The sequence below is a fragment of the Melitaea cinxia genome, chromosome 1 (assembly GCF_905220565.1).
Source record: "Melitaea cinxia chromosome 1, ilMelCinx1.1, whole genome shotgun sequence".
Lineage (NCBI taxonomy): Eukaryota > Metazoa > Arthropoda > Insecta > Lepidoptera > Nymphalidae > Melitaea > Melitaea cinxia.
Window position 1 is genome coordinate 2,001,275 of NC_059394.1, and position 13,829 is coordinate 2,015,103.

Below are 13,829 nucleotides of genomic sequence, written 5' to 3' on the forward strand. Positions count from 1 at the left end.
TATATTTCTAAAGTAGACAACGCTCGTGTATCTCTAATATACGTGACATCGGCGAAATCCGTGCCATTTTGGCATTATTGAAAATCAATAAACCAGACAAATAAATCTAAATAGAAGTCATAAATAATAATAAACGTACATCACTCGAGTCTTCTAAAAATTCCCAGTATGATGAGACTCGTTTTCAGGGTCCAGAGACACAGACATTACAAACACAAACGCACAAATAATTATGAAGATCTGTATGGTTATGCAAACGTTTGTCTTGTGCGGGAATCGAGCTCATGTACCCATGAAGTGCTGTGATTGTGACGTATAAACTCATACTCTAAATATTAGGCCCTATTTCAATGGTTGCCGCAAAGTCTATCTGACGTTTAATGATATCCAACAGATACAATTTTTGATATAATATATTTTCAAAATGTTATTTACCACCACTTTATTTTTTATCATCATCATCACCTGTGATTGTAAGATTTTAATTTATTGATTGAGGTAAAAAATCAGTAATAATTCCTGTTGTTGAAGACGTATTCGTAACTTATGTACAGGATAAACCTTACCCACAACCTGTAGAACAAGCATTAACATACGCTTACATTTACAATATTTGCATGACAATTTAGTGACGGTTCACGTCTTACCATTATTTGTTTACGAGGAAATTCCATTCGAACGAGATGAATTCGACGCCGTCGCCTTATTGAGTTGTTTGTGAATAATGCTTCCGTGGTACGTGCGAGGAATGTCGTCGGCAATCGGCGTCCAGTTATTGTTTGGTCTCATTTGTCATTAAACATGGAATGACGATTATTATCGGTCATCGGTAAACAAATGCCAGGCAGTAAATATTTTTATAGGATTTAATAATCGAAAACGTACTCGTTAATTAATTATTTTTTTTTTTATAAAAATATCAGCCAGTAAGCCAGTCAAGTAATAATTAAAACGTTATAATCTTGTACCTTTTTATCCATACTTTCTTCACATTAACATTTAGGCATATAAATAATGATTTCACCAACTTTTCTTAAGGTAAGCGCAACGACCCGTGACAAACGTGCCAGTTGGTATTTACTACAAGACTAGATAAAAACTTTTATAACTTATTAAAAACTATTTCTATTGTATGACGAATAAAGGGTTCAAGTAGTGTACTTATTTTTTTTTTTTTTCTAAATTAAGTCTATTAAGTAAAATATGACTTTATGCGTCGGAATTCGGTAGAAGTTTTAATCTACATACATTTGTAATATCACGCAGATCCTTTCTTTTCATCATCAAAAAATAAGAATCATGCTTCTTTAGTGTATATTGTGTTGTTTGCTTAAGAAATCGACTGGGAAAGTACCTTGAGATATTTCATACTATGTACGCATATGCAACCTCAAAATAAACGATTTCAACTAATAGGTAGTAGTAAGACTGTTTGTCTCGATGGACATATCATTGAGGACTTATTATGTAATGTTCATTGGACATTACAACATAATGTTGACCTTTTGTTTTAATTTATTCAAACAGGCTTTAATAGCTCCTTTTTAAAATTATATTTGTTTAATTAATTAATCAAAGTTAAAAGTGAAGTTACCAATATGGAGTTTTGACTGTAAATACCGACGTCGTGTCATGATTTCGATCGAGTGTTAAATGTTATGATATTTAAAAGGACACAAGACTACATCTATACAAATAAATCAAATTGGAGTGTCTGTTTGTAATATTAAAATAGCCGCTATTTATTAAATGCTATGTATGTATACGCGGGACATAAACCAAAATAACATTTTTTTCAATTTTTGTCTGTCTGTCTGTCTGTTTGTTCCAGCTAATCTCTGAAACGGCTGGACCGATCTTGACGGGATTTTCACTGGTACCTGATGTAGTAAGGAGTAACTTAGGCTATTTTTATTTTAGAAATTTATTTATTTTATAACCACAAACTGAACAATCATTTTTTTTTTGTTTAATTCCACGCGGACGAAGTCGCGGACACAGCTAGTCTAACACAAGAATAGATACTACCGCTCTATTAATATTCATAATCTTAAGTAGGCAGTAGGAAATATGTTGTAAGCTAATACAAATTTAAATTATAGAATCATAAGACTGTGGGTGTGCTTCGATGTACAATATCAGACCGAGGTGCGTTTTTGCTACTTGGTATAATGGCATTATAATTATTGAATTATGTCACAAAGATTATGATGATGAGATGACATTGAAAACTCTCAGAATTAACTTCACATACACATAGAGATTAAGAACATAAATTTTCCATTTGTATAATTACAGAATGACCTCATAGTACCTACTAATAACACTGTTCAATAAGTATTCATTTTTACCTTCCAAGACCTTTTAACTTCTAGGTTTCAGAAGTTCTACATTTTTCCGGATGAATATTATAAAGCACCTCATACTCAACGATATCTAGGGCCCGAAAACAAATAAAACAATCACAAACGCATTGACCATGACAAACGTGTCTAGCCTATACTACCACATACGAGAATCGAAATCGCGACAAAAAAAAATATTGTAGCAGAAAAATACCGACAGCTGCGAAACACGTCCTTTACTAGGCAGTCACAGGACTGTCGATCTTATGTCTTAAGTGATAAATCGCCAGTAGGATTTATCTTAAAGCATAATTATTATGCATAGTGTTTAATAAAAGGTAGGGGCATCTTAGAGCCTGTGGATTCAATTAAAATAAAATTGTGGTTGGTTGTGAACGAATTAAATGACTTCAATTATATAAACCACTAATACAACATAGGTAGACGAAAATATAGTCAAGTAAGTGTGCATTATTAGAAATAACTCACCACAAGTCAGACTCCGATCAAAATTAAGTGGGACCACATGACAAACATTTGTATTGGTATTGGCCATACAGATGTTTGCCATGGTCTAGGTGTTTGTGCAGTCCTTGTGGGTCTCCCCACCGTGCCTCTGAGAGCACGTTAAGCCGTCGATCCCGGTTGTTATCGTGTACAACTGATAGCGATCTTTACTCATAGTAGGGAATGTACCAGCCAATCTGCGTTGGAGCAGCGTGGTGGATAAGGCTCTGATTCTTCTCCTACATGATGAAAAGAGGCCTATGTCTAGCAGTGGGATATTACAGGCTGAAGCGTACATGACAAACACCAGCTTTCGACTAAACCGATCTCAGTAAAAAGTTATGAGGTATAAAACAACATAGATCGATGAAAAAATAGTCAAGCAGATACATATTAAGTAGTAGCAAAAACTCGTAAAGTACATGACATGCACCACCTTTCCATTAAAAACAATCATCGAAATCGGTCCATACAGTCAAAAGTTTTGATCTCTCTGAGTCTGTTCTACAGCTGCAAAGCGTCGTCAGTTATGTATAATACTCTATATTTAAGAGCTTATTTTATCTGTGAACAATGTGTCAATATTTTGTATTCTTTTGTGATATCTATATCTTATCTTCTTATATCACAATTGTGGACATAGTAAATGTTTGTTCCGTCAAATCATCTTTAATTTACAAAGAATAAAACCGCCACAATTGCTAAATTGTACGACATAGCTATGGTATCATAATTACACCAGTAATTCTCATCTTTAGTACCACGGCTTTTTTATATATCGGAAAATTTTAGATAATTAGTATAATTTATAATGCTTTCTTATGGTCAAAAGATCTTGATAATTTCCAAAAAAGAAGTTATAAAAACACATCAAGTTCAAATTTATTATAAACACTGTTCGTAATATTCACTTGAACGTAATTAATTTCTTGACAAACGTTTGTTTTGTAAATTATTATCTTGAATTTTTTTTCACAGTACATCATCGGTAAGTAAACACCTTTCCTTTTTCTCTGTATGATTGCAAATTTTGAAATCAATTTGAAAGTGTTATAGTCATTAGCATAAATGTAGGTAGTTACTACTATATGTCGCTATTGTTATTATTTTTATACCGGTTTGACGTCGTCTTGTCATTGTTACAGGTTTTGCCAGAAAAAGATTCTTTTGGCAGCTATTGTTTGCTGCCAAAAACAATGCTGATGCAAGATCCTAGTTAGGCTTTCCTTTTTATCGCGTCTTTCTCTTCCATAACCCATTTTTATTATATTCTTTTACGTTGGTGCCATTATTATATAATACTACTTCATTGTATATAATTTGTAAACTTTGTGTATAGCCAATTAACAAGCTGTCTTTCTTAGCATGCTTATTGACATACTCGTATTACTAGCTGGCCTGACTGGCGTTGTCTTATCCAATGCGCAATTTCTTAATTTATCATTTCATTTAAACCTCCTACAAAGTATTAAAAACTTTAAAAAGTCTCTAAGTTCTCGAGTTAAATGTTAAAATATTCAGTGATTTATATCCATATCAAAGTTATATCAGCTACTTTTATTTATAATTAAAAGCATATCTAGTTGTGCCTGTTAAGACCTCAAAAGAATACGTGATTAGATTTTTTGGTCTTGTATCTCAAGAAAGCTAAACAGGACATATGAATACGCTTAACCGTTAAGTGCACAGTTCGGTTCAGCACTTATTTTGATAATTTACACTTGCTGAGAACACAAGAAAGCTGGATGTACCGACATGTTTCTAAGGCCTGAGTCCATTACACGTGCTACGCTACTAAACATGAAAAATATTTTATAGCCGTCGATATAAATCTAATCTATTTAATAGTAGGAGCATTTAGTGACAATATGTTCTGATTAATAGTATAATTATAATTAACAATCTTTTTAAACTTTCTACTGCCCTATACTAAATTTTGGAAGTGATGATTTACACTTTTATTCTATTTTTTTTTAATTAACATAATTAAACTCATTGTCTTTACTATTATTCTTATTTGAAATAATACACTCACAAAATACAAAAAAAAATATCGTGATTACAGTACACCCGTTCGATATAAGTATATGTACATACTAATCGACACATGTATAAATAAATTTACATCAACATATTTTATATAGAAGAGTGTGTAGTATATTGTGCTTTTGAGAATCATACCCAATTCGAATTTTGGAGATTTTTTTAGCACTATGAATTTTAGTAATCCTTATTCAATAATAACAAAAACGAAACAAAAATGCGAACCAGTAAATGAACAACAAAATAACATATGCGTACGTATTTCATAATATGCTGTCACTTAACGAAATTTGCTTTTTGAACTTTAGTTTTACCTCTGTATTATGAATTTAAAATCTAAGATTGGTCAGAATTTTATTCAATCTTACTTCTAAATTCTAATGTTTCAAAAAATTAAAATGTCATGCTTTAATAGCGATAATTATAATATAGTTCAGTGGAGGATATGCTTAACATGTTTCAGTTCAATGGCCGGAGTCTGGATGACATCAAAGCTGAGTGATCCTTCTCGTAACATGCTGATTTATGTAATAAGCCGTTCCATCGTCGAGATAAAATCACGAGACATAACGTTACTTTATGTGCTATACTGTGTTATAAGTAGACCTATTATAATACTCGTTAATATGTGTCAGTATATAAAAATAATGTTTCTGATGATATCTTTATGGAAATAGAGAGTTTTGGTTGTTTTATTGTAACAATCCAGTCTTCACTATTATTAACACATAACGTGCGTGTGACCAGACTTCCTGGTTTTAAGGGACCAAAAACTTAAAAATCAAAGATTATTGCGTATAATTGATTGTAATAGCAATAGTCGTTACAGCGACAACATTTACGGCGAATATTTTCTTTGAATCAAAAACATATAATGTCATGTGTATATGACAAAAATTAGAATAATTCAAAATACTTATATCATAAAAGCACAAGTTTATGAGGATAGATTGATATTTATTACTCTTTTACGCAAAAACTGCTGAACTGATTGTTAAGACACTTGGTACATAGAAAGCTGGAGATCCAGAATTATACACAGAAAACTTTTGATCTCGACATTCCCACGGGATTGGATATTACACAGGTGAAACCTCTAGTAGTATCATATCAATCTATTGACTCTCCTTAAAATCATAGTTCACTTCCAGCGATGATCTTAAGGAACTACAATTTTATATTAAAGATTTTTAATAACAATTATATGAACTTTCTTTTTCCGCTCGACAATTTATTACCAATCTGTCCGTGAACACGTCATCCGTCATTTTTTTGTACTCACACTTGTCGGACCTCTTGTGATGCTAATTAGTTTTTGCTCAGATCTTATCGTCAATATACATATAAATTTTATAAGAATATTTTCATTTATTTTTAACATACACACGGTCGTCTGTTCTTAAGCTAGTGATCTAATTACCTATGGTTTCTGGTAATAGTCGACCAATATACATATTTATAATTATTAATATTATTTATAATTACATACAGTCTGTACATATTCAAATATTATGCCCAGACATTAAGTGGGAATCGAACTCAGAACCCTAGACCGAAAACCGAATAGAAAAATCACAGCCAGTTTCGTGTGTCCAGTCAGTGTGTGAATATGCTGTAAGCCCATAATTTAAAGTCTAGGAGAGATAATTATTCAATCATCATATTATTGTATCAACCTGTCCGTTAAACACAAAACATAATCTAAGACATGCGTTCTCGTAGTTAAGACAGGAGATCGTGTCCGGCATATTGGATTACTTGAATTTAAATTTCATTATCTTTGTTTGTCTTGCCATTGAATACAACAAGCGGCAAGGCCGAACCAGTAATGCGTACATGACTACCAACTACTGTACATGTTTATACCTTTATACTTATATACACACTAGACGTATATTACGATGTTATATGACTTGTGCTGTGTGGCTACGGCACCAAAGAATATAGCCACACCCTCTCTTCCCGTGGGTGTCGTAAGAGGCGACTAAGGGATAACAAGGTTCCACTACCACCTTGGAACTTAAGAAGCCGACCGATGCAGATGGCGGAATAACCATCTAACCGCTGGCTTTGAAACACACAGGCCGAAGACGGGCAGCAGCGTCTTAGGTGCGACAAAGCCAGCCCTGTGGTCAACAACCCGCCTGCCCAGCGTGGTGACTATGGGCAACACACATGAGTTCACGGATTTTTGGCGCGAACTTGTGGAGGCCTATGTCCAGCAGTGGACTGCAATAGGCTGGAATGATGATAATGATGATGATGATGATGATGATATGACTCTAGATATTTTACATTGAGGTGGAGTACAGCAGGAAATATCAGTCTCAAAACTTGGAGCAGTCTAACTGAAGAAGTACTTGAACCATACAGAAGATCGGAGCTAAGTAATACTACTCAAGTATCGCTGTGTTCCTGTGGTGATTAAGGTAGCAAAAACTTCTTGGAAGGTTTGGGCTAGGGGCGACAACGCGCTTGTAATTCTGCTGGTGTTGCAGACGTCCATAAGCTATGGTAGCTGCTTACCATTAGGAAATATGTGTGAAGCTGTTTACGTGCATCTATTTTTCATAGTACACAACCCACAATAAAAACTTGTACTAATACAAGAAAAGTTGTTTATAGGTTGCTCGCTCTCTCTACCTAGAAGATTAAATTCATCCAGACTTCTTGTGCGTATAGGACACGATGTAATACAACACTAGTAGTGACCTAGAAATTACTTATTTATTTAACAGTTTTAATCTGTTTTTTTTTTTTTTTTTTAAGTATTCTTAGTAGTCTTGTGCTTTTTAGATATTTCGGTATAGATAACCAAGTTTGCAGATTACAGATTTAACAACGTTAGAAAATGTAAAAAAATAAATAAAAAACGCTTGTCCTTATACATTTGTAAAACCGTAAATAACTTGGACTTTTTAACTGGCAATAAATGTAACAAATTTAAGTAAATATAAAATCTACTTGAATATCGCGACTCGTAACTTCTCCGTCAATATTTAAAATCTGTGGCGTAATTGTTTAATCTTTGATAATGTTTGCATGTCTTTTCACTTCCTGTCTTTTAATTGAAATATTTATACTGCGTTATAACAATATTTTGGAAACGGATAACGCCTGAAAATTTTAAGTCGCAAGATTTAAATTTTAAATTTTATGTACACACACCTTTTCAAAATATAACCGAATATGACAGTATTATAACAGCAATAATATCGAATTTAAAAAGCGTCCATTGTGTTAACGCGTGTACATAGTACATGTCTAATTTCCTCATAAACTAATTATTTGTTATAGGTAGAACAAATAAAAATAAACATCTATCCGTTCATTTTCACCAACTTATACATTTTGGTCAGTTACATCTGTGTTTTTCTGTGTCATCGGTATCTCGAACGGATGTACCGATTTAATTCAGATTTTTGATATTTTAAAGCGACCCGATAAATCATATAACCAGTGACGTATTTATAAATTCTGCGCCCCGAGGAAATAAAGTTTACCGCTCCATAAATTAAAGGGAGAAGCCATTGATTATTATTTGATTATCTCCTGTATACAGCACAATTGCTTTTTTCCCTCTTTATCAGTTTACAATAATATACTAAAGCTATTAAATTAACATATATAAAAAATACACGGTATTTGGAAGTCTTTTCTTCTAAAATATCAAAATGCACGCTGGCCTTATCTTTTTTTTTCGCAATATCTCTCATGAACAATGAAAAAAGATAAACATCTAACAAAATAAGACTACCGAAGATAAATCGATTTTAGAATATATTTTTATTTTGAATGTTACAAATAAAATTAAGTTACATTCTATTCATTTATTTTGACAATACTTATAATATTTTAATATTTGTTTACTCTATATATTTGATGGAAGGTTATCGGACGTCATTTCATGCCCTTCGTTCAAGACTTCAATACACTTACACACTTCAGCCTATTGCAGTCCACTGCTGGATATAGGCCTCCCCAAGTTCGCGCCACACATCCCGGTCTTCCGCAATCCTCATCCAGCCTACACCGGCAATCTTACGTAGATCGTCGGTCCAACGGGCCGGAGATAACAAAACCCATGAGTTCGCACCAAGACTTCAATATTTGATCGTAGTTATTTCAACATTATTACTATCGAACGAACTCTTATCATACCATCCGTTATATTGGCGACATAAATGGTTTGAAAGAACTAAAAATCATATAACACATAACGAATTTCAATGATTTCAAATAAAAATAATCTTACCTTCAAAGCGCTGTAATCACACTGCAACATTATCACCAATTCAACACAAAACAACTCTTGTGTTCAAACAGACAAATATAACTAAAATAATATAATTCACGTGATCTTGATAAGCGAGATACACTATCGCTCTGAATGGTAAGATGAATAACTCAAATGCATAATATTTTTCTCGATGCGATACAAATTTGCCTACAAATATTTGAGTAATATTTCTATCTCATAAACGTGGAATATGGTTCGTGGTTACGAAATTACATTGTAACGTTATACGTACATTATTTGTGCTGCTAAATTAAAATATACTTAAATTTAATATTTAAATACGTAAAATGATTTTTCTTTAAAAAAAAAAAAAAACATTAATTTATTATAATGAAATCGCATGAAAATCTACAGTAATTTATGATACACTATTTTATCTAGCTCAGTCGGTAGAGCATGAGACTCTTAATCTCAGGGTCGTGGGTTCGGGCCCCACGTTGGGCGCCAGTGTCACGGTTCCCCTGGTCTATTAGAGATGTAAATAAAACCAGGGTACCATGAACTAAAAAAATTTATTAAATTAATTAACCCGGTGAGGTAGAAAATAAAAAAAATGTACGTATATGGGCGGGGTCGAGCACTCAATTCACACAACCTCCAAATGCAGTTCGGCTCAGGTACTCTCCTGGTTCGCCGTGCAGGTGATATTCCCGGGAGTCGCGTGGCAGGATTCCGCTTTCGACCGGGGGCGGCAGGAACGGGTAGTTCAAGACCCGGCGGAGTGCACTCTCGTCGTTGGGGTTAGGTGGAAACGTCGAAATTGGTGACCCAAACGTCGTAATTGGTGACCCTATCGTTGAAATTGGTGATCCAAACGTCGAAATCGGTGACCCAAACGTCGTACCCTGGAACGCGCCATCAAAATATAAAAAATAAGCGTTCCAGCACTATTTGCAAACATCCACGGCACTGCGTTATAAAAGAAAGCACCTAATTTGTAGCAGTAGTGCCGTGGGATCATAAAGCCAGAAGCGGAGAGTAATATTTTTAAAAAAAGAAGGTTAACTGATAATAAATTTACAATTTTTAAAAAAATATTAAATATGAGGGTAGATTTGAAAGATGATGAAATGTAAGAAAATAATCTAAATGAGATTTATGCTACTAAATACAAATACTAGATTTTACATTAGGCATGATTACTTGCATTAACTACATAAATTGCCTGCCATATAAAAATACCACTTACCCAGTTTGGGGGCGATAAACACTGACACTATAATATTTGTTGAATCGAGACAACGCTAAGCAAGGATCACACAATTTTATAAAGTACGGTTACGATGCTTAAATATATATTAGCCACCGTATAGAGACCGTAATAAAAGGTGTGATGTGCGTTAACTATTTCTTGAGACAAAATTTCAAAAATGAATGACGCGGCGGCGACCAGTACTGCCGTTTTTATAAGCCGAGACAAAAGATTCATTTGAATTTTTGAAAAGATAAAATGTTGCCCGCGCGAATATATAAATGCCGGTTGATGAATTTATATAATTTGTTTGTAGAAAAAAAAATAATTTATGATAAAATAGTGTATCATAAATTACTGTAGATTTTCATGCGATTTCATTATAATAAATTAATGTTTTTTTTTTTTTAAAGAAAAATCATTTTACGTATTTAAATATTAAATTTAAGTATATTTTAATTTAGCAGCACAAATAATGTACGTATAACGTTACAACATTTGTTTTTCAATTTCTTCTTGGTATCTTATGCCTAACACCAAGTTATGCCCATAGTTTTTAAACCGATTGTGGCAAAAACTATAAAAATAATAAGTCATATCTCTAAGACAAAATTATTATCAAATTTTTAGAACCAAAAAGGCCTCAAATATAATAGGGTGGCAAGGCTTTATCGATAAGTTCTTTATTTGAAAAGGATTAAAATACCAATTTGAAAGCCTGATACATAATAATTTAAAGCAATTAGAAGAAGTAAAGATAAGTATTTAATAGATAGAGAATCTATATATTATTAGTCAGTTATGTGTCGACAAGAACTGTCACTGGTATGTGAACTTGTAAAGAAAAAAAAAACATATTCTCAAGCAGTTCTTACTGCGCAGTTACTTCCTACTCGACAACATCATTATCCACACGTGCGGAGTCTCGTCCTTCCGAGAAAAATTACGAAAAATTGTTTGATTTTTTTAACACTTTAATACCAGAATTCTGCTACATATATATTGGCTAGAAATACTCAACATTTTCTTTTTCCTTGCACATTCTTAACAAAGTTTAAAATTTGGCTGCACATAGAAAGTTTGAAATAAAAAATATGTACTAGAAAAACAACGATACATTATCGGGGAATTTTTTACAAAAAATAAAAATACTCTTAAAGGCGAATTTAATGTTGATATTAAAAAAATTATCATTTTAGTTTGACACATATGTGTTAAAATTTTAACTATGTACGTTTCTAAAATTTAGTGATAAGCAATAGTAGCGTGGTACTGTGGTTACGTATCACTGATACACATATACCTACTTGTATACAAGAATAACAGTCGGCACATATGGCTAACATCATCAGACGAACTTAATGTAAGACTCTGAGGCTATAACTATGAGTTGTGAATTCGAGTTGTTTCCTACAACTTTCCCCATTAGGTAATAAAACCGCAAAATTTCATATCGTTTTTGCTGGAACACGTAACTAGATAATTAGATATTCAGTCTTTCTTAGTTCCATTAATATTGAAAACTATTAAATAATAATAGACTGATAGAATAATAATAAACTGAGGTAGGGCACAGCAGGAATTTCCTGCTCAAAATATGGAGCAGCCCGACTGGGGTAGTACCTCGACCTTACAGAAGATCATAGCAAAATAATACTGTTTTTAAGCAGTATTGTGTTCCTGTTGGTGAGTAAGGTGACCAGAGCTCCTGGGGGGATTGGGGATTGGGTCGGCAACGCGCTTGCGATGCTTCTGGTGTTACAGGTGTCTATAAGCTACGGTAATCGCTTACCATCAGGTGAGCCGTACGCTTGTTTGCCGACCTAGTGACATTAAAAAAAATAATAAATAATAATAACGAAGCGGAACGGTTTAGGGTAGGTTTTTTCAAACTTAATATGGGATGAGTTTATCCAATAAAAAAATAACTTGTGTTTTCGTTTTTAGTTACTGTTGTCAATAGTTGTGCCTTTGCCATTTAATTAATTTAAATTTAATGGTTTTGACGTAACATTAGGATGATAACATAGATGTTAAAGACATTATATTATATAATTTAATTACGTTATTATTTATTTACGATCTCAAGATATGCCTAATCAAGGTATAGAGAGTCACGTCGAAGTGAAAACGTTTCCTGCTATTAGGCCATCTGTGTCATCGCACGTTTCCTCATACAGAACGGGACAATGCGCTCGTAGCTAATAGTATGACTGCAAGTCAGAGTCGGATTATTTGTAGGAATAACTTGAAATGGCTATCTACCGAGAGTCTACAGTCTAGTGCATACCTAATATTTTTTTTACAAATCTTTCCATTTTGTTTAACTTTTGAGTAGATCTTTCGAAATAAACAATTTTATAAATCTTTGTATTTCTAAATAGTTAGCTGTACCTGCAATCTTTCCGGTTTTCAGAAATTTTACGTGAAAACATCTATCTGCCTTCCCAAACTCCGCATTTATAATATTTATACGAATACATCGATTCAAAATTAATTTATGAGAATAGGGCCAAAAAAAGGATTATTTTTCGAGTCAAATGTTTTAAGTCCCCTCCAAACAGCAGATCAAAATAAAATTTCTAAGTCATTCGAAATTTCTAAAAATAAATATCTTTTTTTAAATTGTTTTTCGTTTTGATGTTTTATTTCTTTTTCTATAAGAAAAATGATAGAGGTCCTGAAAATTTCAAGTCAAAATTTTAATATTTAAAGGTTACTCCAAAATTTTCAAACTTTCGAAGATAAGTACTTTATATATTTTCGAGCTACTTCTGAACATGAATATCAAAGAAATTGATATTTTTTTTTCTTGAATTTGACGTAGGCCACCCTATGTAGAAGTTAAATTATAATATAGCTCCAGAAGTCCCTGTATAATCCCAGGAGCTTTAGTGTTACTTAGGCCGCTGCTTGATATTAAATATCACTAAACGTGAATGTAATATAATTTAAAACAGGAATATATAATAATTTAATACAGGAATTTTCATACAATATACCTAAACTCATTATTTTTGTATAAATGTCACTAAATATCGCCCACTTTTTAACATAAATCGGTTTATTTAATATTGTTTCAATGAAAAAGAAAGCTATTGAGCATGCCTGGGTGTTTATGATTAACAATAACACTTTACACTCAAGAGCCCCTGTTAGATATTAATCCTCTTTAACACACATAATACCAGCACAAACGTCCAGACCATGACAAACATATGTATGGTCTATACAGACATTAGTTACGTGCCGAGATCGAACCCACAAATCCGAAATCAGTGCCAATGGATTGTCGTTGTTTATTGTATTTTATGTAAAAGTAACAGAAACAGTCTACAAAAAATTATATGCAGACAGTAAAACACATCAACGCACACCTGTTCTCTGAACCTTTGACAGAATCAAAACCTACGTACGTAAAACCATAGCCACAGAACTAGAA

General features: G+C 32.9%; 1 long non-coding RNA gene and 1 other non-coding gene across 2 annotated transcripts; both read left to right on the plus strand.

Moving 5' to 3' along the window:
• The first annotated feature begins 709 nt into the window (after nucleotides 1–709).
• LOC123664991 lies at nucleotides 710–5,575 on the plus strand. Its single transcript, XR_006744964.1, has 2 exons — nucleotides 710–771; nucleotides 5,359–5,575. It is a non-coding gene; the product is annotated as an uncharacterized LOC123664991 (long non-coding RNA).
• Nucleotides 5,576–9,566: 3,991 nt separating this feature from the next.
• On the plus strand, nucleotides 9,567–9,639 carry Trnak-cuu. Its single transcript has one exon. It is a non-coding gene; the product is annotated as a tRNA-Lys (tRNA).
• The last annotated feature ends 4,190 nt before the right edge of the window (nucleotides 9,640–13,829 follow it).